Consider the following 24,386-nt stretch of genomic DNA (forward strand, 5'->3'; position numbering starts at 1 on the left):
TTTGCTTGACGGTTAAGATTAACTTGTCAATCTACCAAGGTTATTTGTCAATGAAGTTCTGAGACACTGCTCAACTGCCCCCACCTAAGCCCACAGGCCGCTTCTGCTCCCCAAGTGGCTTCTCTTACTTTACTGTAAGTCTTGCACCGGACTTCCTATTTACTGCTTCCATTGGTATTTCACAAATGAGCAGCAAATTTTATAGTGACTGATGGGAAAGCAATGGCAACCGCAATGTTATCAGCTGAGAGCAGGTGATAACAGACAAGAGACAAGGACAAGGACAGGCTACAACCTAACTTATAAATGAGTTCAGTCTACAAACCTACTTTTTCAACGGATACTGTGGAATTCAGTAAATATTACTAATGAAGTAATGCTGCTCACGTTGGCCAAGTTCCCAGGCCAGCCAAAAGGAACTTAAGTGATACTGAAAGATATTATTGGTCATGGGCACTGAGGACCCCTTAGAATACAATTGCAGATCCTCTCCCTGTCTGAACAAAGTCTAAACTAGGTTGTTTTTCTTTGTTAGCACTCTCTCCGATCCTGATGTCTGTAATTCCCTAAATTTTACATTAGGGAATCCCAATCATCCTGCTTCCTAATCCTTTCTCCTAAGTAAGTTCTGTGTTCCTAAATTATTATCTAAAACTTCTACTGCCTCAGTGTGATTCATGTCAGGTATGTGACAGAAAGAAATCAACTAGACGGAAATAATTCACTTTAATACTTGCAACTTTCAACAAGGATGCGAGTTAGTCCAAATGAATCCCTAATTGGTAGAATTCTAATCGTGTTACAAAATAAAGGTAAAAACAACCAAGCTTGTTTGAAGAAGAACGTTTGTAGGCAAATGGTCACAGATTTGAATGTGTATTTATTGCCCTCAAATATGTCTGCTTTTCACTCATTTCTCCTTCTATTTTTGAACTCCCAAGTTCTTTGAAAGCTTGACATTTGTACTCCAAATAGCAGCAACTGGAAAGAGCAGCTCGGCGACAGAGGTTTAAATGTATGAATTATCTGTAACTTAGGAACCGCTTATGTCTAAAATCACTACCTATATTCCAGACTCCACTTCTAAAGAACCACTTTTCCAGTTTAGATTCTACAGTAAAACCTCAGACATGGAACCGACTGGTACCCACTTTGAGGGGGTGGGTATGGACAGGTAGAGGGATGAACATTGAAGTACTATCTCAAAATAGTTTTATTTAAAAAATAATACTTGAAACCTCAAGATTAAGGATTTTTATATCAAAGACATACTCTTCTAAAAATTTTTCACTCATGAATGGTCAAGTCTTTACAATTCCAGCATAGACCATGGAGACAAGAAATGTGAATTAAATCTCTAGCTATGAATTATATACTATCAAATCTCTTGGGTTCTTAACATCACATTCTTCACCTATAAAATGTTAACTTACAATGTTACCGACACTTTGCCAACTTCAATGGTTTCAAAAGGATAGACACTACTGATACGAGAGAAAAATAATTCATACTTCATAAGAAAAAAAGCAAAAGCAGGTAAAGCATTAGCAGTCTTTTTATTCTACTAAAAGCAGTTAGAAATTAGCAGATTATTCCATCACTGTATTAAATATCTAAAGGTAAGAAATGCGGGCAGGCCAGTGGCACAACAGACTGCGTATCTGAGGATCGGAAGAAGCATGCCTCAAGCCTGTCCAATTGAGAAAAGTCATCCATTAATCACCACTCATTTGAAAAGCAGCCTTTAGCAACAGGGAAAGCATCTCTACAAGTTACGAAACTTGCTGAGGACACACACGGCAACCAAACCGTCATCTACTGAGCGATAATAAACTCCGTAAGTCTTGACCTTGGACTGCTTGAAATTAAGATTCTACCGATAATTCCATATATCCTTCAGGCCGGTCACTTTTCAAAAAAAATCTGCTCCTACGAGGTCAGGGTTTTATGACAATAAGTAGGTAACAGCGAACACCAGATGGACTTTGCAAACTACAAACACAATTTTCTTTCTAAAGTCTGAAAATCCAGTCATATTTTACATTCTTCTGAGAAAAACCCACAGTGAATTTTTCACCTTTCCCCCTACAAATGGAGTCATTCACAAATGATGGCGCTCAATTAGATGCTAATGAAAAGCCTCTACTCTCCCTACCACGGGAACCTCCTATAATCCTCAAGATCTTTTAGAGTATGTTTTAGCAAACATTTTGCCAAAGGCAATAAAGCGGTCTATGAACAATCCAGAAACTGAGCTTAACTGATTTTTGAAGCTAAACCTACACACCATTTGTTTAGTTGTCTGAAAATCACTGCATGAAAGTAACCTAGAGCACATCTGCAGAGACAGAATTTCAACGCATGGAAGTTTAAATGCACGGAATGCCCAGGTAGGCGTCAGACTCCATCTGTTAGTACGGGTCTCTCTCTACAGAGGGAAGGAGGGAGAGATAAGGTGAAGGAGAGCGAGGGAGAACCCTGAGACACCTAATTAAAAGCAGTGACGGATTGAGATTTAGAAAATTAATGCTAATCCTCAAAGATCAAGATCGGCAAAACTGTGTTTGAAATGAGCGCATTAGCTTCATACGGCAAATCCAGATTAACTCAGGAGTTAATGAACTAAGTGGAAGATACAACGTCTCCTCTCTGATGTCACAATGTTTTATAATGACATACAACTAAAAAGTGTATGCAGTTTCAAAATAAATCAGTAGGTATATCACAAGCAGCAGGTGAAAAGAATCAGCCCGACACAGGCTTCGGAAGTACTGGTAGGGACTGTTTTATTTCTTAAGCCGTGTGGAAGCACACAGCTGTTTTTTAAACATCTTTTAATTTTGCATGGTATGTATAATATTCGCACATGTGTATTTCACAATTAAAAAATTTAATCCAGGGGCACCTGGGTGACTCAGTCAGGTGAGGGTCCGACTCTCGATTGTGGTTCAGGTCATGATTTCATTCATAGTTCGTGAGACTGAGCTCCGCACTGGGGCTCTGAAAGGACCATGCAGAGCCTGCTTGGGGTTCTCTCTCCCTCTCTCTCTGCCCCTCCTGCCCTCTCAAAATAAATAAACTTTAAAAAAAAAATTCATCCACGTGAAAAAATAAAATATAATACACAATAGGATTTAAAAGGGCAATTTAGACAGTTCAGAAGATGCCAATCTGAAAATAAGCTACCCACTCCCAAGACAGAACAGGCTACAAAAATGAAATCGGGGACAACTAAGCTGGCAGATCTACAATTTGATTCCATGCACTGAAATTACAACATGATTATCGAAAAACTATCCTGTGACTGGCGTTCCTTGTAAATTTCTGTTCATTTACGCTAACATTAAGGAAGAGACAAGAAATGTCTTCTTTTTCCACGTAACAATTTTAGGAACACGTTTTCTAGAGTCATGATAACCAAAGGAGTCAAAGCAAAAAGAAAAGTTTTAAATATGGTTTTGATAACCTAACACAAGGAAAAGAAATCTATTAATTCTAATTCCCAATAAGAGGACCAAATAACACGGACAAAAAAGCATTTTCGCTAACCGGGATTTCAGGTGAAATCCTTAAAACCAAGACGATTTAGGACTCCACCAAAACCCCTAGAAACAGTCATCGTCTTAAAAAAATTAAGAAGGCAAAAAGCACAGGAGAATCCCAAAGAAATCCTGTGCAAAACGACAGGGAAAAAAAAAAAAAACGTTTGCTCAACACTACGCACCAACCACTCAACTGAGACACTGTACACAGGCTGACACACTTCATCTCCTGACAGCCCGACAAGTGGGCAATGTTACTTCCATTTCATCAATGAGGAGAGCGAATTCAGAGATTAGCCTACCTGGCCTAAGGTCACAGCTTGTGGACTCTGGCCTCACACCAAAATGCCCCTCGTTAATAAGCGCTGAAACAGTCATGAGGAAATTACAAAGATCCAAGAATCAAAGGGTGTCTATGTCTGATTTCTAGACCCCATACTCAGTCTTCCACCTCAACCGTCCCAAACATAAAGTACAGTTCATAGGCAGTAAGTTAATTTGTAAAAAGCATTTCAGTTTAGAAGAACAGAAAAGAAACTCTCCTCTAGTCTAGCAGAGAAAATCTGATCACAGCATATAACGGACTGATATACAGATTCCCTTTACCAAACAATATTAAAGGAGGCAAACTAAAAAGAAGGTATAAACCAAAAGCAGGTAAGTCACTACAGCACCAACGCCTTGGGCAAGATAAAAAAAAAAAAAAGAAGGGTTACAATTACATGACTCCAATGGCATACTGGAAGTGAAGGTACCTGAGATACATACATGTTAAAGGAAAGAAGAAGATGTGATTTCTCATGAAACTATGTGAAAAAAACACAACCCTGAGTAAACATTAAAGAGAAGGTTGAAGAACTAAGAGCTGAGTGGATTACATAACCGTGGCCCCAAATTTTTGCTACTTCAAGCACCAAGTTACTTGGCCTCTCTGGAACTATCTATATCTGGGCTCAAATGCCAACAAAATTAGGCACTATTTGTATACAACAATACATACAGGAAAACAAGAGGGAAATGCCTCATGTGCATATTACTTGTAACAGAATGCACTGACAAATGTCGTTTTTAAAACCAGAGAGGAGAGACTAGAAAGTTTCTAGGAGGAAGCCATGATCAGTAAGCGTCAAGTACAGGTGCCCTGTCACGAATTCAAAATAGGCCAACTACCAACATATTTACATCCAGTCTAAGTTCCTCAAATTCTCAGACCACAAAACTTTCCAGAAACCTAATTCCTACTATGAGAGAGTGACTACCAAATAAAATAGAAACTAAGAAATATATCACAGGCAAACCTAAGTTCCAGAAGGCTCATTTTGAAGATGCAGGATGAAAGTCAACCAGTATTGCAGTTATATGCGGAGCTACACGGGCTCTTACACGGTACCGGGTTGGCTGCCTCTCTCTGCAGACTTCCGGGCCCACATTTCCACCCAGTAAACCAGGCTTGAATGTGCCAGGTATTATTGTTTCCTGGTTACCACTGAATAGATGTCTTATCTTTACTGTACACATATTTTCCTTTAATTCACTTAAGTCCCATAAATAATTATGTAAGTAAGTAGTACTATTATCCCCGTTTTACAGTTGAGGAAACTAAAGCCCAGAGAAGTGGAGTCTCCACAAGTCACACGAAGACTAACGGTAAAGAGAAAATTCAAATCCAACCAAAAGGACTCCAAAGCCAGTGCTCCCAGGAGCATGTTAAACTGAATTTACAATCTCCTCAACCTTCTCCCCTGCTCAAAACAAAAAGGGGGGAAAGACCAGGCAGGACTGGGGGAAAAAATCCATTTCTCCTTCCTGTATCCCCAGTCTCAGGTTACACGTGTCACCGTCACCCCCGTCTCCCAACTAGAACCTTAATCACCTAGGACCTCTTTTCTATTGCTTGCGACACACATCCACTCTGCAAATTCTTACGTCGGGTTCCCCTCAGAAAGGTCCAGCTGGCCTCATCGCTCCACCTCTTAGTGTTCCTGCCACGGTCAAGGCCCTCCCGGTCCTATCTGCACTCCCTGCTCCAGTCTCCCCATACAGCCCACTCTCATCAGAACTGCAGGCCTCAAAACACGCTGTCACCATTGCAGCCCAATCACGATCACAAAAACGACCGCTGGCCAGCAGGCTGTCCTGAAGCTGGAACTGAACAACGATGGTCTTCTCTCCATTTAAAATTAAAGACCTCAGGGGCGCCTGGGCGGCCCAATCGGTTGGGCATCCGACTTCGGCTTGGTCATGATCTCACAGTTCGTGAGCTCAAGCCCCATGTCAGGCTCTGTGCTGGCAGCTCAGAGCCCGGAGCCTGTTTCAGATTCTGTGTCTCTCTCTCCCTCTCTCTCAAGAATAAACATTAAAAATTTTTAATTAAAGACCTCAAGGGGCGCCTGGGTGGCCCAGTCAGTTGAGCATCAGCCTCTTTATTTCACCTTGGGTCATGATCCCACAGTTTGTGGGTTCAGGCCCCGCACCGGGCTCCACACTGGTGGTGCGGAGCCTGCTTGGGATTCTGTCTCCCTCTTTCTCTCTCTCTCAAAATAAATAAACATTAAAAATTAAAAAAAAAGATTAAGGACCTCAAGTGTTTCTCCCATCATTTATCTGAAATAAGCAGACTGCGTTTCTAATTATAAAACTCTACATTGTTCATTATTTTTTAAAAAGGGAATGAGAAGAAACTGAATAGGAACAGCCAAAAGCCACACAAAATTCCGATATCCTATGGCATCTCTGCTCATTTTTTTTCCACACCTTTACATCAACAATTTGTATCTGCGGCACCTTACTCTATGCTTGGAGCATACACCCCTGCACGGACCTAAATTTACTTTAAACAAATACCTATTGGGGGGTATTTGGGTTATTTCCAACTTCCCACAAGCATCAATTTTGAGCCTTGGAGCCTGTTTTCACCCACTTGCTAATTAAGGAATTAAAAAAAAAAGTAATACGAACACCGAGACTTTTTCAACCGCTACTGCGGATGTGCTTGCTTAAAGACATGTTTCATATCACCTACACATAATGTACTCAAGCCTTCTATTATTCAAACCGATCCCAGGGCATAAAAGGAATTAAAAAGGAATTAAGGGACTTCTCAGAGCGAGATCTAATGCTTAGTTATCCCCAGTGACCCCCCCCCCCCCAACCTGAACAGCTGGGTTCATCTCATTCATTTATATATTCCTATCAGACACAGGACTCTCAGGAAGAGTGTGTGTTCAATCGACAGCCTGCAAGTCCTTCTCAGGACTAGTTTTTAAGAACAACTCTGGAAGACCACTCTGCTCTATCCTTTCTGATAGCACTGATTTTTTTCTACAGTGGTCATATATATTTATATGACACACACATATAATTTTACTTATAAAACACACATTATGTATAATTAATTTACATAAGTGCACACACACATATACTTAGTCGGCTGCATGTACCTTTATACAAATATAATTATATACAATTTTATAAACCTCTGCTTTTAATTATCTTTACATTTCCAAAATACAGAAAAATAACCAGGCCCAGAAATAATCAAAAACACACACTGTTATTAGTAGCTTACATCTTCCTTCAACCAGCCCGTGACGATTACTAAGAGTAGTAAATGAGTTTAGTTTCACTTCTTTTTCCCAGCCACACTTTTAAGAAAATTCCTAAAATGTGTGTGGCCTCGAGGCCCCCATGTCTCTTTCACGTGTAGCCCCAACCTCAGGTGTTACCTGCAGCCTCATCCCCTGCCCCCTCCGCTCAGTTCTCGATCCATCTGTCCCACCAAAAGAAATACTTCAAAGCCTTACTCTGAACTGACAATGCCGGAGTCTTTTCTCCACACTCCCCTCCCGCTCAGTAGCTATTACAACGAGCCGCTGGGTGTCGCCTACAGTGCCATGTCACTACCTCAACTCCCCCCACCAAAGACGCACCCTCACCTCCTTCCTCACAGAGCTCACCTTCCCATCTTTGTCGCTAACACCAGCACTCTCCCAGCGACATCACTAGAAACTGACTTCTTTTTTTTTTTTTTTTCAACGTTTTTTATTTATTTTTGGGACAGAGAGAGACAGAGCATGAACGGGGAGGGGCAGAGAGAGAGGGAGACACAGAATCTGAAACAGGCTCCAGGCTCCGAGCCATCAGCCCAGAGCCTGACGCGGGGCTCGAACTCACAGACCGCGAGATCGTGACCTGGCTGAAGTCGGACGCTTAACCGACTGCGCCACCCAGGCGCCCCTAGAAACTGACTTATTTAGCCCTTGAAGTGGTCTAAGTCCTGGCCAATTTTCAAAATGCTTCATGCCTTAATTCTTCTCCATGCCCACTGCCACCACCTTGGTCTAGGTCCTTATTGCATACTTGGTATTCTAGATCCTCCTCGAAAAGCATCTGCTGGGCCTGGTGGTATTCTCAGAAACACTAAGGGAGGTTCTCAAAACTCGACTGCAGACTCCACACCCAAAGATACTGATTCGGGAAGCATGCAGAAGAACCCAAGAATTCTTTTTTTTTTTTTTTTTTTTTTAAATCCAGGTGATTTCTGAGCACAGCCCACTTTGGAAACCACCGAACGTAAAAGGCAGCTTATCCCCTATCTCAACTCATCTGGCATATAGCGGCCACACAGATCTTCCGGAAGCACAGCACTTTCAACCTGGATTTAACTTACCCTCTGGATTTAACTTACCCTCTGTAACTTAAAAACATTCGCTCGAATCTCATTGTCCTGAACACAGAGTGTGGCATGGCATTCGATAAAATGCCGTTTTGCCTCCTTCTGCACCGACGCTCAAATCGTTCCCCTACCTACAGTTTGCCCCTTCTTCGCCTAACCCTTTACCTAAATCCTACCCATCCTTCAAGACCGCCTCGATTCCCCCTCATCCAGCTGTAAGCCACTCCAGCCTCTCCTTGAATTTGCATTTAATGACCCACCACCATGTTCTGTTGGTTACTTCTGTTATACTCTTATTCCAGTGATATTATCTACTGCTTGGTGAGTTTCATATTTCTATTTTATCATGGTAGATGTTCAATAAACACATCGGTATCATGAAAAACAACATGGAAACTATTGTTCTATACAGAAAAAGTGAGTTATAAAGCAGGATGCAGACACCGTATGATTACATTTTTAAAGGACAGAAAAATAGTTGTGTGCATAAAAAAATAAAATGAAATAAAATAAAATAAAATAAAATAAAATAAAAAATAAAATAAAATAAAATAAAAATCCTGACAGGTTATCCATAAACCATAAATAGCAGTGATCTCCAGAGAGAGGAACTGAAGAAAACTGTTATTCTTATTTTTCGTACTTTCAAATTTTCCTTAAAGGAATATGCATTTTGTCATGAAACCAAATCTTCCTAGAATCCTAGACCTTAAAATCTTAACCTAGAATTTTTTTTTTTAATCAATAGAAATCCTGTGAAAAGGACCGGCATGGATATCAGCAGTCACACGGCCACAATCTTAATACTTATGACTTATTTGTTAATGTTAACATTTCCCAGCCTTTATACTTCAAATTCCACTGGCGTCACCAGGTGGATGTTCAACTTCCGGGACCCTGTTCACAGCTGTGCAAATCGATTTTATACACGAACATGCTACTTCTCTAGCTGTACAGCGTTTTGTTTGCGCTCTTGGTTTGTCCTTTCAATCAAAACTACAAATCTTAACATAGTGTTACTGCTCTCTTATTTCCACATGAGACCAGGAGACACAGAATTGGTGAGAAAGCTGAAATTAATTTTAAAATAAATTTTAGGAATAAAGGTCTGGAAAAACCCTTAGAACACCACCTTAAGTACCCCTTTCTTCTTAAGCAGAAAAAAAAAACCCTAACAGTGAAAATCTAGCCATCTCAAAGATGAATTCTCATGACAAACTATAGCAAAATGGTCCATCCGTAGTTAGAAATTCTATGCTAAATTCCCCTATACAAACTTAAGTTCCTGATGTTTCTTCTGCACACTGAAGGAACGGAAAAGAGCTGCACACAGCCTACAAAACCCTCTTCACGTGCACAAACGCTCCTCAGCTTTCCTCCAACTGAACACGAAGACACTCGACGTGCCTTCAACTGAATTAGCCAGCCTCAGTCCATTTCTCCTGCTCAAATCTCCTGCTTTCTCAATGTACGATCTCCAAATGTGTACACGGTCTACTCAAACGCGAGCCTTGCAACACTAAGTACGGCTCCCACGCAGTGTTCCTTTCTTCACGCGGCTCTCATACGTGGTCCACTTGTGGTCTATTATGTCTCATGTTCCATCTCTAGATGGATCCATTTCTAGATTTCGTATCTAGAAATCCCTTTCGTGATAGAAAATACGACATCTTTATATACAAGTCTCATTAAAAATAATTTAGAAATCAGAAAATAAAAGATTTCAACACTAAAAAGACAAGGTGACAGAGATTACGGTATTCACATGACAAAATATTATGTCTCTAAGTCAGTTCTTACGATAACTGTATGACTTAAGGGAAAGAGTCACACGCTGTATCAGAAAGAACACAAAACCTTCCCTCCAAAGCACAATCTCAGGAAAGTAAAATAAATACACTGAAAAATCTCTGAGGAAAAATATAGAAGATTAATAATGAATGTCTCTGGCTAATAAAATTCTGGGTGATTTTTAAATTTTCTTCTTTACACTTTTCTGTCCATCACAACTTTTATAAATAAGCACATCTCTTATAATCAGTCACAAACAAACAAACAAAAAGGCCCAAGAAATTCAACCGACACCTTAAACGTGAAAGCCATCGTGCTACCTATAGCTCACAGCCACAACTAGGAGAACCACCTCCAAGTACACCCAAGTTTTAAAACTCCAATACAGGTAAAAGGCTCACGCTAATGAACTATTAAAGGTCTTTATTTTTTAAAAATCAGTTAATACACTGGCAGGTCACTGTCCGCACCAAGACCCAAAAAAGCACCTAGTGTGGCTTAACTTCGCGTTGCTGACTCAAGGCCCTGCAGCCGGCCTGCCCCGGTTTAACTCCAGGCTCCACAACTTAGCGGGTGGGCTCGCGCCAGGTTCCAACTCCTAGATGACCGCGTGTCCGTCCTCACCCACAAGGTGAGGATGATCCCGTGAGGTTGTTGTTATCAGTGACACAGCACGTGTGAAGCATTCACAGCTCTGCGGTCAGCTGTGCCGAGCGACTCTCTCCACCGGTGCGTTTCACGCTACCGCTACCCTTCACCTTTCTAGTCTTCTCTCCTGCCACCAATTTTCCCCAAGCTGACACTCCAGCCACAACGGGTACAGGCCACGTTGTTGCTGGGGCTGTTCCGCGAGCTTTCCTCATCCCGCTCTGGGTGTCCACGCCAAGCTCCGGGCCCAACACCAGCGCTGCCTTCCACGGAAGTCTCCGGCCCACGCTGCCCGCAGACCCCTCTCTCCTCAGCCCTGCAGAGCAGCGTTTACACCGAGACTCTCGGGCCTCACGCCACTGGCCTCGGACTGTAGCTACCTAACTGCACCCGTGCCGGCTTCCAGCCCCGGAAAATGGGACGAGCCTGGCTCATCTCGCCCTTGGGGAAGGCCGGCTTCCTCAACTACGGCAGACTCTCAATACAGAAGAGAAAAACCACGATCGTCAAGCCGCGTCGTCTCCTAAAACACCTGCTTCGGGTTGCTTTGTTGAAACGAGTGAGTTACAACTCTTCAGTATTTAAGACACGACGAGAAGTACAGTTAGGTGGCACACGAAATCTAGTGGCGGAGCAACGGAGTTCGCCATGGCTGGCTTAGTTCTAGAACTCACTTCAGTGCAAAAAGCACAAAGTCTAGCCGTTCTGCCACAGAGAATGTTGTCTGTGCTAAGAAATGTGGGATTATCAACTCCACATAAAGCTTGGGCACAGTTTTATTCCTGTTAAACACCAGAACTCTTTTTTAAAAAAGAATAATCTGGGGGCGCCTGGGTGGCTCATTCGGTTGAGCGTCCAACTCTTGATTTTGGCTCAGGTCGTGATCTCATGGTCGTGGGATTGAGCCCTGTGTCCAGCTCCATGCTGAGCGTGGAGCCTGCTTGGGATTCTTTCTTTTTCTCTCTCCCCCTCCCTCCCCTAATCGTGCTCTCTCTCAAAAAAAATTTTTTATTAAAAAAAAAAAAAAAAAAGAATTTTTTTTTTTTTTTTTTTACATTTTTTTAATGTTTATTTTTGAGAGAGAGAGACAGAGACAGAGTGTGAACAGGGGAGAGGCAGAGAGAGAGGGAGACCAGAATCCGAAGCAGGCTCCAGGCTCTGAGCTGTCAGCACAGAGCCTGACGTGGGGCTTGAACTCACAAACCGTGAGATCATGACCTGAGCCGAAGCCGGACGCTCAACCGACTGAGCCACCCAGGCACCCCAAAAAAAAAGAATTATTTTTAAGTACGGTATTACTTACACTGAAAATGCTCAAAAACCAGGCGGGCAAAATCCTGATCACTGCGGAAGCAAGGATGACAGGGACACAATGGTTCATTATGTTACTCTCCCTATGTATCTCTTAAGTTTTCCATAATTAAAAGTTCCTTTAAAAAATAAAGGGGTGGTCGAGTCTGGCGTCGGGCTCCGCGCTGACAGCCGGGAGCCTGGAGCCTGCTTCGGATTCTGTGTCTCCCTCTCTGCCCCTCCCCTGCTCATGCTCTGTCTCGCTCTCTCTCAAAAATAATCATTAAAAGTAAATAAATAAAAGTGATGATATATGAAAAAAGTATTAGAAATACAATGCTTTAATCCATACAATATGTGAGCTACTTGACAAAAGAAACTAAAAGAAATTGAAAGATTCTGCTATATTTTATCACAAGAGAGCTTACAAACAAACCGTTAACTCAGCAAAATTTGCTTTTCTATTCTTGTTTGTTTCTCTTTGGGGAGAGGAGAAAGGGGTTAAAGTAGCCTGGGAAACTATTTTCTATAAAATATTTTTAAATAAATCACTAACAAAGATTTACCTATGTAAGTTTTGGTTTCTACACAATTTTTCCAGAAGCATTCATTGTGTTACTAAATGTACAGCTGTGGTGTGAAAATCCAGGGAGCTAGGTAGAAATCCCCTTTAGGATATCATCAGCTACCTTCGCAAGATCGATACACCACAAACTCCCTAGTGCCAAAGTCCCCAAAACAGATGATCCCACTACTCTTTTCCAGCCACTCCTGGAGGACAAAAACTGAACACTGTAACAACCCCCCCCCCCAACATTTCCTTTTGCTACCCACAGTCATGTTCTTCATCTTCTTACATTTTTTATATTATGCAGATAGCACATTTTTCATATCTAATATAGATGGATTATATAGTAACATCAAATTTAATTATCAGACAGTTACAAGGACTTCAATTTCACCTCATTCCAATCAATCCTTTAGCAGATGTGGAAACCAAAGTCTAGAAGTTATGTGCCTTACTTAGGATATCTGAAAGTAAAATAAACACTGAAAAAGATCTAATGATCAAATCAATGATAAAAGTCAAATAATACTTGATTGCCACTTTAACCGAGCATTTAAACCCCACTCCTACACAGAAGTATGTACAAAGATAACATACGTATGTAATGACAACATAAGCATACTTATACATAAATGAAAATACACAGGAAAGAGTCCAGAAAGATGAACTGCACAGCTGTAAGAGCAGTACCTCTAGTTAGGACAATGGGCCTGGGAAGGTGATGGGGTGGGAGCGGGGAGAAGTCAAAAGAGAGACGTTCGTACATCTGTACACACTTCGGAAGTATCATCCTTTACACTTACAGAAACAAATGAAAAATAATGCCAAATAACGGCATATACGCAACTATCCTAAAAATCAGATGATGTCTTGACATAAGGAGACTTTTAAATTCACCATTTCTTCAATGATCACGTGCCGAGTACCAGAGACACAAGGGCACAATTTACCGTCACTACGCCCGCCCTTAGAGAACTCATGATCCAACGTGGGAAACAGACAAAAATCACAGTAATATAGGACTGCAAACTGGGCTAACAGATATGAAATATGAATTACGAACAGAATATAAAAAGGGGAACCAATTTGGATTTGAGAAAGGAGTGTCAGAAATACTCCTGCCAAGAATATGACAGGAGAGATCTGAATGTGTAGTCTTCGTATCCGTACAGCTTCTCAAGCTCACAATTCTTTTAACTTCTAGATGCACACAATGAGTGGCAATGAGAAAACCTAAAACTTCTGAGAAAATAATAGATGGATGGGAATCTGCAAGGACCAAGGCTCATCAGCCAAGATCAGTGAAAGACTAGAGGAACAGTGAGTAGATGCCTTCAAATAATTAAGCAAGTCTCACAATTATGGAATGAATTGACTAGCTTCCTGTGTTTCAAGAACACAGGACTAACATCAGAAATAAGTAGAACGTTACAGGAGAACACGTGGAGAAAGAATAAAAGAATGAAGCCATCCACTAATGGGGAGTTCATGAATGGCACCCCCCATCGCTGCATGTTCCTGCAGAGCCTGGGACCCATAACACCTGCCTCAGCCATGACTCTAACACTAAGCAGGAAGTGGAATTCGATTACTCTAGAGTCCAACCCTCTGGCCCAAAAGCCCACATCATTGCATTATTTAAAAATGTGCCCGCTCTATGAAATATAACCAGGGGAATAGCTACTATTTTGTAAGAACACTTTCCTCCACTGAGCCTGTTTTGCCCTTGTTCTCTGAGGACAACTTCTCAACAAGGCGGAAGGAGCTGGAGTCCAAGCAAAGCACGGGGGTCCTGCTGAGATGTGAAGTAAAGATCTCAACAACGGAAGCAGCTGGAATCTTGGTGGACAGGGCAACAGAGAGAAGGAAGCTGTGCAAAAGGGGACCCAAGAGGACCAGAATTCACATGGACAGAGTGAGTCTACTCAAAGCTTAGCAAAGAGTGACTGCTAAGATGTTGAGAACAGAACAGAAATGATGTAGAATGAGCAGGTGTAGGCATGTGGGGAGTCCCTGCCCAGGCACCGTGGAAAGATCTAATGAATATCTTACAAAGGTTCATTTAAATGTGTCAACTTGACTGGGTCATGAGGTGTCCAGACATTCGGTCAAACATTTTTCTGGGTGTGTAGTGAGGGTGCTTCTGGATGAGGTTACCATCTGAATAAACTTCTCCCTAATGTGGGTGGCTTCATCCAGTTAGCTGAGGGCCTGAATTAAAAAATAAAAAGGCTGACCCTCCCACAATAAGAGAGAACTCCTGTCTGACCACATTGAGCTGGGACACCAACCTTTTTCCTGCCTTTGGACTCAAACTGAAACACTGGCTCTTCTTAAGTCTAGCTAGAGCCTGTGGGTTTTCAGAATGGAACTTAAGTCATCAGCTCTTATGATTCCCAGGCCTCTGGACTCCAACTCAAACTACACCATCAGCTCTCCTGGGTCTCTAACTTGCCCTCAGCAGATCTTAGAGGACTTCCCAGTCTTGATAATCAGGTGAGCCAATTCCCTATAATAAATCATGTATCTCCCTTTGGGTCTATTTCACTAGAAAACCAGGACAAACACATACTCTTAACTTCCTTTCCTCATTTCAAGACTAAGGGCCGGATCTCCTAGAATATAGCCTATGAACCAATAGTAATAGTGTCTAAAACCAAACCCAGGGCAAGATATGAAGGAAGACTCAGTTTGGAAGTCATCCCCCCATATTAGAGGGGATTCACCTTGAGCTTTCCATAGATCTTGCAAAATACAGTATAAAACCAAATATATATAAATTCAAAGTAACCAACCAGCCTTCGAGAATAAACATTAACACACTTAACAAGAAGAAAATAAGATTTAGTCAAATATTAGTCAACAAGCAAAGGAAAAAACCATGTGATCCACAATCAAGGGGGGAAAAAAGGAGTCAATAGAACACCAACCCCAGGATGGACCAGATGTTAGATTTAGCAAACAAAGACTCTAAAGCAGATGTCTGGATGGATTTTAACAGCATACTGAAGACAGCAGGGGAAAAAAATCAGTAAAATGAGAGGTCAATAGAAATTACCCACTCTAAAACAGAGAAAACTGGGGCGCCTGGGTGGCTCAGTCGGTTAAGCGTCCAACTTCGGCTCAGGTCACGATCTCACGGTCCGTGAGTTCGAGCCCCACGTCGGGCTCTGTGCTGACAGCTCAGAGCCTGGACCCCGCTTCAGATTCTGTGTCTCACTCTCTCTCTGACCCTCCCCTGTTCATGCTCTGTCTCTGTCTCAAAAATAAATAAACATTAAAAAAAAATTTTTTTAATAAAAAAAAATAAAACAGAGAAAACTGAAAAAAAAAAAAAACCAGACTCTCAAAGACCTACAGAATATAAAATGTTCTGACACATGTGAGTGAAATCACAGAAAACTGTGAGGAGCAGGCAGAAAAATGTGAAGAAATCATGGCTAAATACCTCTCAAATTATAAGCATACCCAGGCATATCATGGGCAAACAGCTTACCACCAAAGATAAAATCTTGAAAGCAGCCAGAGCACAAAAAGACACTATATATCCACAGAAGAACAATATAGTAAAATCAATAGCATCTCATCGGCAACAATGGGAGCCAGAGACAGTGGCCCACCACCCTTCATGTGCTGAATGACAAAAAATGATCAACCCGAAATTCCATGTGCAGCGAAAAGAACCTTCCAACACAAAGGTAAAATAAAGACATTTGCAAGATTGTTCAAAATCGGAGAGAATTCTCTGCCAGCAAACCTACCCAATGAAAAATGCTAAAGAATTTCTTCAGACTGAAGAGAAATGAGAATGGATGGAAACACAAATCGACACAAAGGAATAAAAAGTGTCTGAAATGCAAATAAGTAAATTTTCATAAATATATTTTGCTTCTCATGATTTATTAAAAGACTTGATTGTTTAAAACAAAAACTTTTAAGTTGGAGTTTAAAACATGTACTCAAAACTCGTAAAAATTGTATGCTGGAGTTTATAATGTATAATGTAACATATGTAGCAGTAAAAACCATGGCAACAACTGTACTCAGCGAGAGGCAGGTTAAACAGACTGATGTTTATGGTTATCACATTTGGGAAATGGGTTATGAGAAGTGGAAAGTGTCGGTGACTTTCACTTTTGAAAACAGAGATGCCCTGCCCTCAAAATACAGAACACCTTCAGAAGTCCCTGTGAAGATCTCATGCACAGTATTTACAACACACAAAAAAACCTTCCATCACAACAGAAATCCAACAGACAACCCAAGGAACTAGAAATAACAGGAATAACTAAAAAGATCTTCAAAATATGTATCTTAAGATGTTCCGAGAAATAAAAGACTACTTTTTTAAAGGCTGACAAAACAATAGGCAGGTTCAAGAAAGAACCAGGTTTTAAAATTAATACACATGGGCGATCTGGGTGGCACAGTCAAACATCTGACCCTGGATTTGGGCTCAGGTCACGATCTTGCGGTCCTGAGATGGAGCCCCGCATTGGAATCTGCACAGCATGTGGGGCCTGCTTGGAATTCTCTCGCTCCCCCCCCACCCCTCCCCTGCTCCCACTCACATGCACACTTTCTCTCTTTCTCTCTCTCAAAATAAATAAATATTTAAAAGTAAATAAAACCAAGGGCGTCTGGGTGGCTCAGTCAATTAAGCGTCTGACTTCAGCTCAGTCATGATCTTGCGGTTCGAGAGCGCAAGCCCCGCATCGGGCTCTCAGCTGTCAGTGCAGGGCCTGCTTTGGATCCCGTCTTCCTCTCTCTCTGCCCCTACCCCTCTTGCTCTCTCTCTCTCAAATAAACACACACACACAAAGTTTTTATATAAATTAACACACACATGCACACATTTATGTCCATGACTAGCTCACAACTTCAAAAACCCTCCACTGACACCATCCACTCTAAGTGTGAACATCTTTTCTTTTTTTTTAACGCTGTTTAATATGTGTGTTCATAGTTTATCCACAATGAGCTAGCTGTATTTGTCCAAAATTAGCTAAAACAAAGGAGCAGAATAAAAAAAAACAGTCCAACTATAACACATTTTCAAGTCTGATATAACCAAGCCACATTAGAAAAAGTATAATCATAGTATATTTTTCCCTCTATCCTGCAATCTGCACCCTCTCAGTCATTAAAATTCCTAGATTGCTAAATTAAGTGCCAACAATTTAATCATTTGCCTAAATTTAGATTCATTTTTAATAAATGCTTGATAAAAATTACCACTGTCAGCTTGAGCCAGCCCTAAAAGAATAACCCCCATTATTTAGAGACAAGTAGCTTAAAACCATTATTATAAATGACATGCAGCGTGGTGAAATTTGGGGTGAAGACTCCCAATTTGGATCCCAAATCTGGATCATCAAGCTAACACTGAAATGTTACAAGACATACTATGAACTCTTACTGTAACGGGAAACATACTCATGAGAGATCTAAAAGTTACTGTTTCAAAAGCTACCTTCCTACTCTTCCAAATAATTTACAGGAGTGGAAGTTGAAAGATGTCACCCCCCAAAAACTATCCACATCCTTACCTCTGAAACCTACAGGTGTTAGCATATTTGGAAAAGGGCCTTTGCTAATGTGATGATGAGTAAGTGAAAGATCTCGAGCTGAGGAGATACCCAGGTGCCCTGCCTGCCATCACAAGTGTCCGTGAAAGAGAAGGGCAGGGGGAGATCTGACACAGGAGAGGAAAAGGTGACGTGACCACACAGGGAGAGACCAGAGTGACGCCGTGACCAGCCGCCAAGGAATGCCAGCAGCCTCATAGAGACGCCTGAGGAAGCACAGCCACGGCCCCGCAGACACACTGAGTTCAGCCCAACGATACGGATTCCAGACTTCCGGCATCTAGAACTGTGAGAAAATTAATTTCTATTCTTTTAAGCCACTAAGTTTGCGGTGATTTGTCACAGCAGCCACAGCAAACTAACACAAAAAAGACATTCTATAAACGTCACCTCCGAACAGTGTTCCAATCTGTATTTGTCTTCCTGGATCATGTAAAAAAGTGTGTTTCATTTACGGGCACCTCTCGCTCGGAATGATCTGCAATCTTACCGGTTTTTGGTAAGTTCGTTCAAGCTTCTTGACAATAACCAGGCGCGCCTGGGTGGCTCCGTCAGTTAAGCAAGTTAAGGTTCAGGGGATCCAGCCCCACATCGGACTCTGCGCTGAGAGCACAGAGCCTGCTTGGGATTCTCACTCTCCCTCGCTCTCTGCCCCTCCCCCACTTGTTCGCTCCCCCTCTCTCTCCCTCTCAAAATAAATAAACTTAAAAAAAACAACTCAATAAATAATAAAGACAACCGCTAGGAGACAGACCGTGTAAAATCCCCCCCCCACTCATGCTCATCAAAACCCGACAGGGAGCCCCCCAACCTGGAAGAGCTCATCAAGCACGTCTCCCACATAATCTAACGCGAACAGCAAACGCTAAGGTGCTGTCAGTAACGTGAGGGCACCAACCGTGTCTTTCTCCTTCTCACTACTTGAACCCTAACGTTTGGCACGCTGTCAAAGAAACCAACCTTCCCATTTCCCGCAGAGACTCACGGCCACCAAAGGCCGCCTGTTTCCCCTCCCGCTCCTCCCGCTCTCCCCGCTCTCCCCGGCTACAAGCCCCGCAGCTTCCTACTGAGCCCGCATCTCCAGCCGCAGCATCCCGCCAGGTCGCCCGGGCGAAAGGCTGCCGGGGCGAAAGCGAGGCAAATCCACCAGGCCGAAAGGAAGGATGGGTCTGAGATGTGCTGTGAAGCCGCCCCCCCAGGAACAGCCACGTTTTCGATTATCCGTGCAGAAGCCACAGCCGGCGCCAGCACCGCCAAGTGCTTCTAGGCTGTGAGACCCACGCTCCTCCCACTAACGAACCCGGCCCGTGCCACTCGCGGGACCCGCTGGAACGGCTACGGTGACACGCGTAGGGCCCAGCACAGGGTCCGCACCGTCGGATTCGTTCTGCCTCCCTCTACTTCAGGGAAGGGGGCGCAGCCGTAACCCCCGCAGGCTGGTCTAGCATCTCATCTGCCTCCCAGGTCCCGACACGAGGGGGGAGAGGAGTCCTCCGAGGACCTGCCGGAGGCTGCTCTCTCTCAGGGAAGGGGGAGAGAAGAGGGAAGTCACTCGCGTCTCCAGCTGCGCCCTCCACCTCGCCGGACCTCTCCCTTCCTCTGAACGCGAACATCCGAACATCGAACATCGTACTCAGATCCTGCCCTGTTATGGCTGCAGGATTAAGTCTTTAAAAAAAAACAAAAAAACAAAACAAAAAACGTTCCTAAGAACGTTTGTTCGGAAGTTCTGTTCGGAAGTCTTCTCTATGAGGTTGTAACTTCCCAATGGGCAGAGACCGTGTCACATTCAGGCCGGCCTCGCCGAAGTGCAAAGCTCCAAGTTGCCCACGCTAATGACACCGAACGTGGTACTTAACTGAAGTCATCAAGTTGACACATGGTATCTTAACCATGTGGAAACAGAAGTACGTAAGTTATCTGGCCGGCTTGTTCCCCTGTTGGTAGTTACGCTGGGCAGATAACTTTTTCTGAATCCCCGTTCAATTATGCAATATCAGGAAACCCAGATTTCTACCTTATAGTTATTTCTGGAGAGAACAGCACTTACCCCTTGGGTCTGTTGGGCAAATAAATAAGCTCGATTCCTGGAACGGACGTGACTTATAACACCACTCTAAATTCCCTAAATTCTGGATGGTACTTTTTAGTTGTGAAATAATTACAAATACAACTCATTTCGTGCTCTCTGAACCCTATGAAGCCACATAGGTATAATTTTGCACTTCCGCATGTGAGGCAAGTGAGGCACGGACTATGTACAGCCATGGTCCCCAGACGCCTCACAGCTCCAACAGAATCACCCTGAGGGGCTGGTTAAAAATTCAGATTCAGAAACCTAACCACCAGCACCTCCAGAGAGTAGGGCCAGAACACCCATTTCGAACAAGGGCCCTAAGGCGATTTTGACACAGGGCCAAATTTAGGGACTTCTGATAAGAATTCAGAGCCCAAGAGGCCTAATGGTATGTATTTAAGAAGGAGCTTCCTTCTACTGGGCAAGCTTACTGAAATGAACTATGGGCTACTCCTCCAGAAAACAGAGACGTGGCCTGTGACTGAACGTGTACCTAAATGTTCCTATGAACACAGAATGCCCCACAGATTAAACAACTCTTACCGAGCTTGTACTCTGAGGAGACAAAGGTGTCATCAGTTAGAGCTGGTTAGTTTTAGGTTTCTGGTTAATTTTAAAACTTGTCTTTTGATATATTCTACTTAGCATTTTAACCCATCACTTGCCAAAACTTCCTCTTTATAGTAATTACATAATTTTTTGCATATTTTTTAAATAAAGACCTTAAGTAAAAAAGCTTCCCCCAAAAGTATACTAAGAAAATTAAATAGCTTCACCTACACTATCTGTGGCAAAGACAGTCCCCTCCTTCTTCCGTAATTGTAGCCAAGCCCATGGCTGCCCAGAGAGGTTACATTTCCCAGCCTCCCTTTCGCCTAAGTATGGCCATGGGACAAAGTTGTCACGGACAAATGAAAAGTGCAAACAAGGGTGGGGTGCCACCTGTGGGCTGGAAGACACGGAGTGAACACTTCTGTGTCTCTCTGTAAACTGGGGCAAGGACAACACAACTGAGAGCCACACCTCGGGGTCTGGTGGCAAACCAAGATAAAAGAAATCTGCGTCTCTGAAAGACCAACTGAGGCAGTCACCCCCACCAACCAGGCCATTCACCTCCAGACGACTCTGTTCTTGGGGCCATCCATTAGCCGGCTCTCAGTTACAGCAGCTTAACTATGTACCCTGCTGTTTGTGTGGCAACTGGAACGAATTCCCTCTCACAACTCCATCAACCTGACGGTATTTCTAATGTGGTCACGATATTGGGTAATAAAATTCTGGACCCTGAAGGGCTCTTAAAAGACCATCTACAAAATAACTCAAGTTTGAAGACAAGGATCCTGATGGCTAGGGAGAGTCAAAAGCATGGCAGTAGGAAAAACACTGGCCCCCAACATTCCTCTATCTTCCCAGTTCATTCTTCCTTCAACACTATTCTACAGACTGGATTCTAAAATCGTGGAAAACAGGGGCGCCTGGGTGGCTCAGTCGGCTGGGCGGCCGACTCCAGCTCAGGTCACGATCTCACAGTTTGTGGGTTCAAGCCCCACGTCAGGCTCTATGCTGACAGCTCAGAGCCTGGAGCCTGCTTCGGATTCTGTGTCTCCCTCTCTCTCTGTCCCTTCACGCTCGCACTGTGTCTGTCTCTCTCTCAAAAATAAATAAACATTAACAAAAATTAAAATTTTAAAAATAAAATCACAGAAAAGAAAACTACATTTTTCAAAATAACCTGTGGATGACTTTCATTCACTGATTCAACAAATAATCTAGCCCAGCATCTTGTCAGCTGCCAAGCAACGTGTTTTGAGGTGAATGCAGATTTTAGAGGCCTTCAGTTTTCTGGATGTACTACATCTTTAACTGTCCTGAGCCTGCACAAATTACACAGAAAACAAAACAAGTACAAATAATGTCAACACTCCCTTGAAGGACCTAGAAATACCCAAATCAAAATGTGGCAGTTTTCTTTACAGAAAGTAGTATATTGGAAACTTCTCTTCTACTTCTCCCACCACCATCCTCTCATACTCCACATCTTTTTGGAAGACTTTTTTACCCTAAGTAACCTCTACACCCACCGTGGGGCTCGAACTCACAACCCCAAGATCAAGAGTTGCATGCTCTACCAAAGGAGTCAGTCAGGCGTCCCCACAAAAAAGCATTTCCATTTATACCTAGCCCAAAACAGAGGAAAAGGCCAGCAAACCCAGGGAACAGTATTACTCCTACACTCCTCCTCCCCACCCGCCCCCCGCCCCCCCACCCCCCACCCCCCACCCCCCACCGTGAACAGGGCCACTGGAGGTCCTGCTTTCCACCCCTCGCAGCCCTCCTCCCCCACCACGGCCTGCACCACACAGGAGACAGAAGCAAAGGGACAGGCCTCACTCCCTCGAGACAGGAACACCTCTTTCCTGTGGCATACAAGGGATCCTGGCGAGCTGTGTGTTAACAAGCTAAATAACACGAAGAGTTTTTGCTAATAGAGAGCTAAAAGGTTTTTAAATCCCAGAACAGAGTCCATTCCAGCAGTGCTTTGTTCATAAAGATAAAAATCAATCTACTTGGATGCAAAATGCCATAGAGTAAAATGTTTCCATTCTCTAGATATTTTAAAAGAAATTCCACTTAACGTCAGTAAAATCTTAGTCTTAAGAAACATTAACCAAATCACATACTACAGTTTCCCAGGATTGGGGGGGGGGGGGGTCACAGGTCCTGTGGGGCAGGTATGATGTCAGAATATTTCTCACAGGACGATATTTCTCAACCTTTTTAAAAGTATTCCCATCCTCAGAGGTGGCGGGGGGGGGGGGGGGGGGGGGGGAAGAGAACTAAATCAAATTTAAATTAAATTTCTCCTTAATAAGAAAAATGAAACCTGAAATATTTTGTCAGGTAGGGTTGACTTTTAGAGGGCCACAAACCATCGTTAATACCTAATTTTTTCACTCCCTCATCTCCAACAATTATTACCCTGGTGGGGGTGATATTACCCCCCATGGAGAATGCATTGCTCCTCAGACTTGACATCACCCAGATCCCTTCTAAGACTTCTGAATATGCTAAGTCTGGGGTCAACCCCCAAAATCTGCACCTCGCCTTAAGCTTTCCAAAGGACTGATTATATGGTCTGTGGGCCACAATGTTTCTCATGAATTTCCGTGGTCATACCCATTGCCTAGTAGCAGAATGACCTCAAAATAGAATCCAGATGCGAGCCGTTTAAATGAAATAGCTGTCACATCCTGCACATTAAGGAAAAAGAGATCTGTTTGGGTTTCTTACAGAAGATGTGAGGACGGTCTACCTCTTCTTTCTCCAGTACGTAAGACAAGCACAGGATTACTGGAGAAAAACCACAGGTGTTTTATGGACTGTAACATGTGACCCAAAAGGAGATTTATGTCACTTATTTCACAAAGTACATATTCAAGGTTTCTATCTAGTACTTCGATACTTTCGCTTAGGTGAAATTGGAGCCGAGCATCCCATAAAGTACTCATGATCTTTTCTTCCCCATCCCCAAATGTGGATTTATGAACCCTACCCATACACAGTCTAACTGAATTTGACAAATTATACTAACACAACACAGCTATCTGAACAGAGCTCTAACAAACACTGCATTATCAAACGAATAAGCCAGTACGATTAGACAAAACAAAAAGAACGGAGAAGTCATCTTTTTTCCCTTCTCCCCTTCAGAAAGATATTTGTTCGTGCGGTGGAATGTTCTTTGGTGGCCCCAATAAGCCACTCTTGCCAGTGACCACATCTTACAGTCTCCTCCGCCTGAATCCGGACGGGCCCAAGACTCACTGCGGGACTGAAGAAGCTGGCGACGATGACACTGTGCCGGGTCCGGGCCTAAGGCCTCAGGGGGCGCAGCGGCTCCTGCCGTCGGCACCTCTAGAATCCGGTCACCACCTCTGAAATCCAGTCAACCACGTACAAAGTCCAAGCACCCCAAGATCACACCGTGAGAAAGCGCGTGTTACAAGAAACAGCCGTGCAGAGGAAGACACACCAGACACCGTCCGTGTGAAAGACGAAGTCATCTCAGACTCTCCAGTCCCCGCAGCTGCCACGCAGAATGGAGGAAGAAGCCCTGCCCAGATTGGAAAATTGTGAGCGAAGAAATGGTAAGCCACCAGGTTTGGCCTGCTTTGTGAAACAGCCATAGATAAGCTCAACATTTTGT

At 43.1% G+C, this 24,386-nt stretch overlaps 1 protein-coding gene across 1 annotated transcript in view; it reads right to left on the bottom strand.

Moving 5' to 3' along the window:
- The window catches only part of DYRK1A (dual specificity tyrosine phosphorylation regulated kinase 1A), a 139,247-nt gene that overhangs the window by 93,809 nt on the left and 21,052 nt on the right, over nt 1-24,386 (bottom strand).

Source organism: Panthera tigris, chromosome C2 (assembly GCF_018350195.1).
Source record: "Panthera tigris isolate Pti1 chromosome C2, P.tigris_Pti1_mat1.1, whole genome shotgun sequence".
Classification (NCBI taxonomy): domain Eukaryota; kingdom Metazoa; phylum Chordata; class Mammalia; order Carnivora; family Felidae; genus Panthera; species Panthera tigris.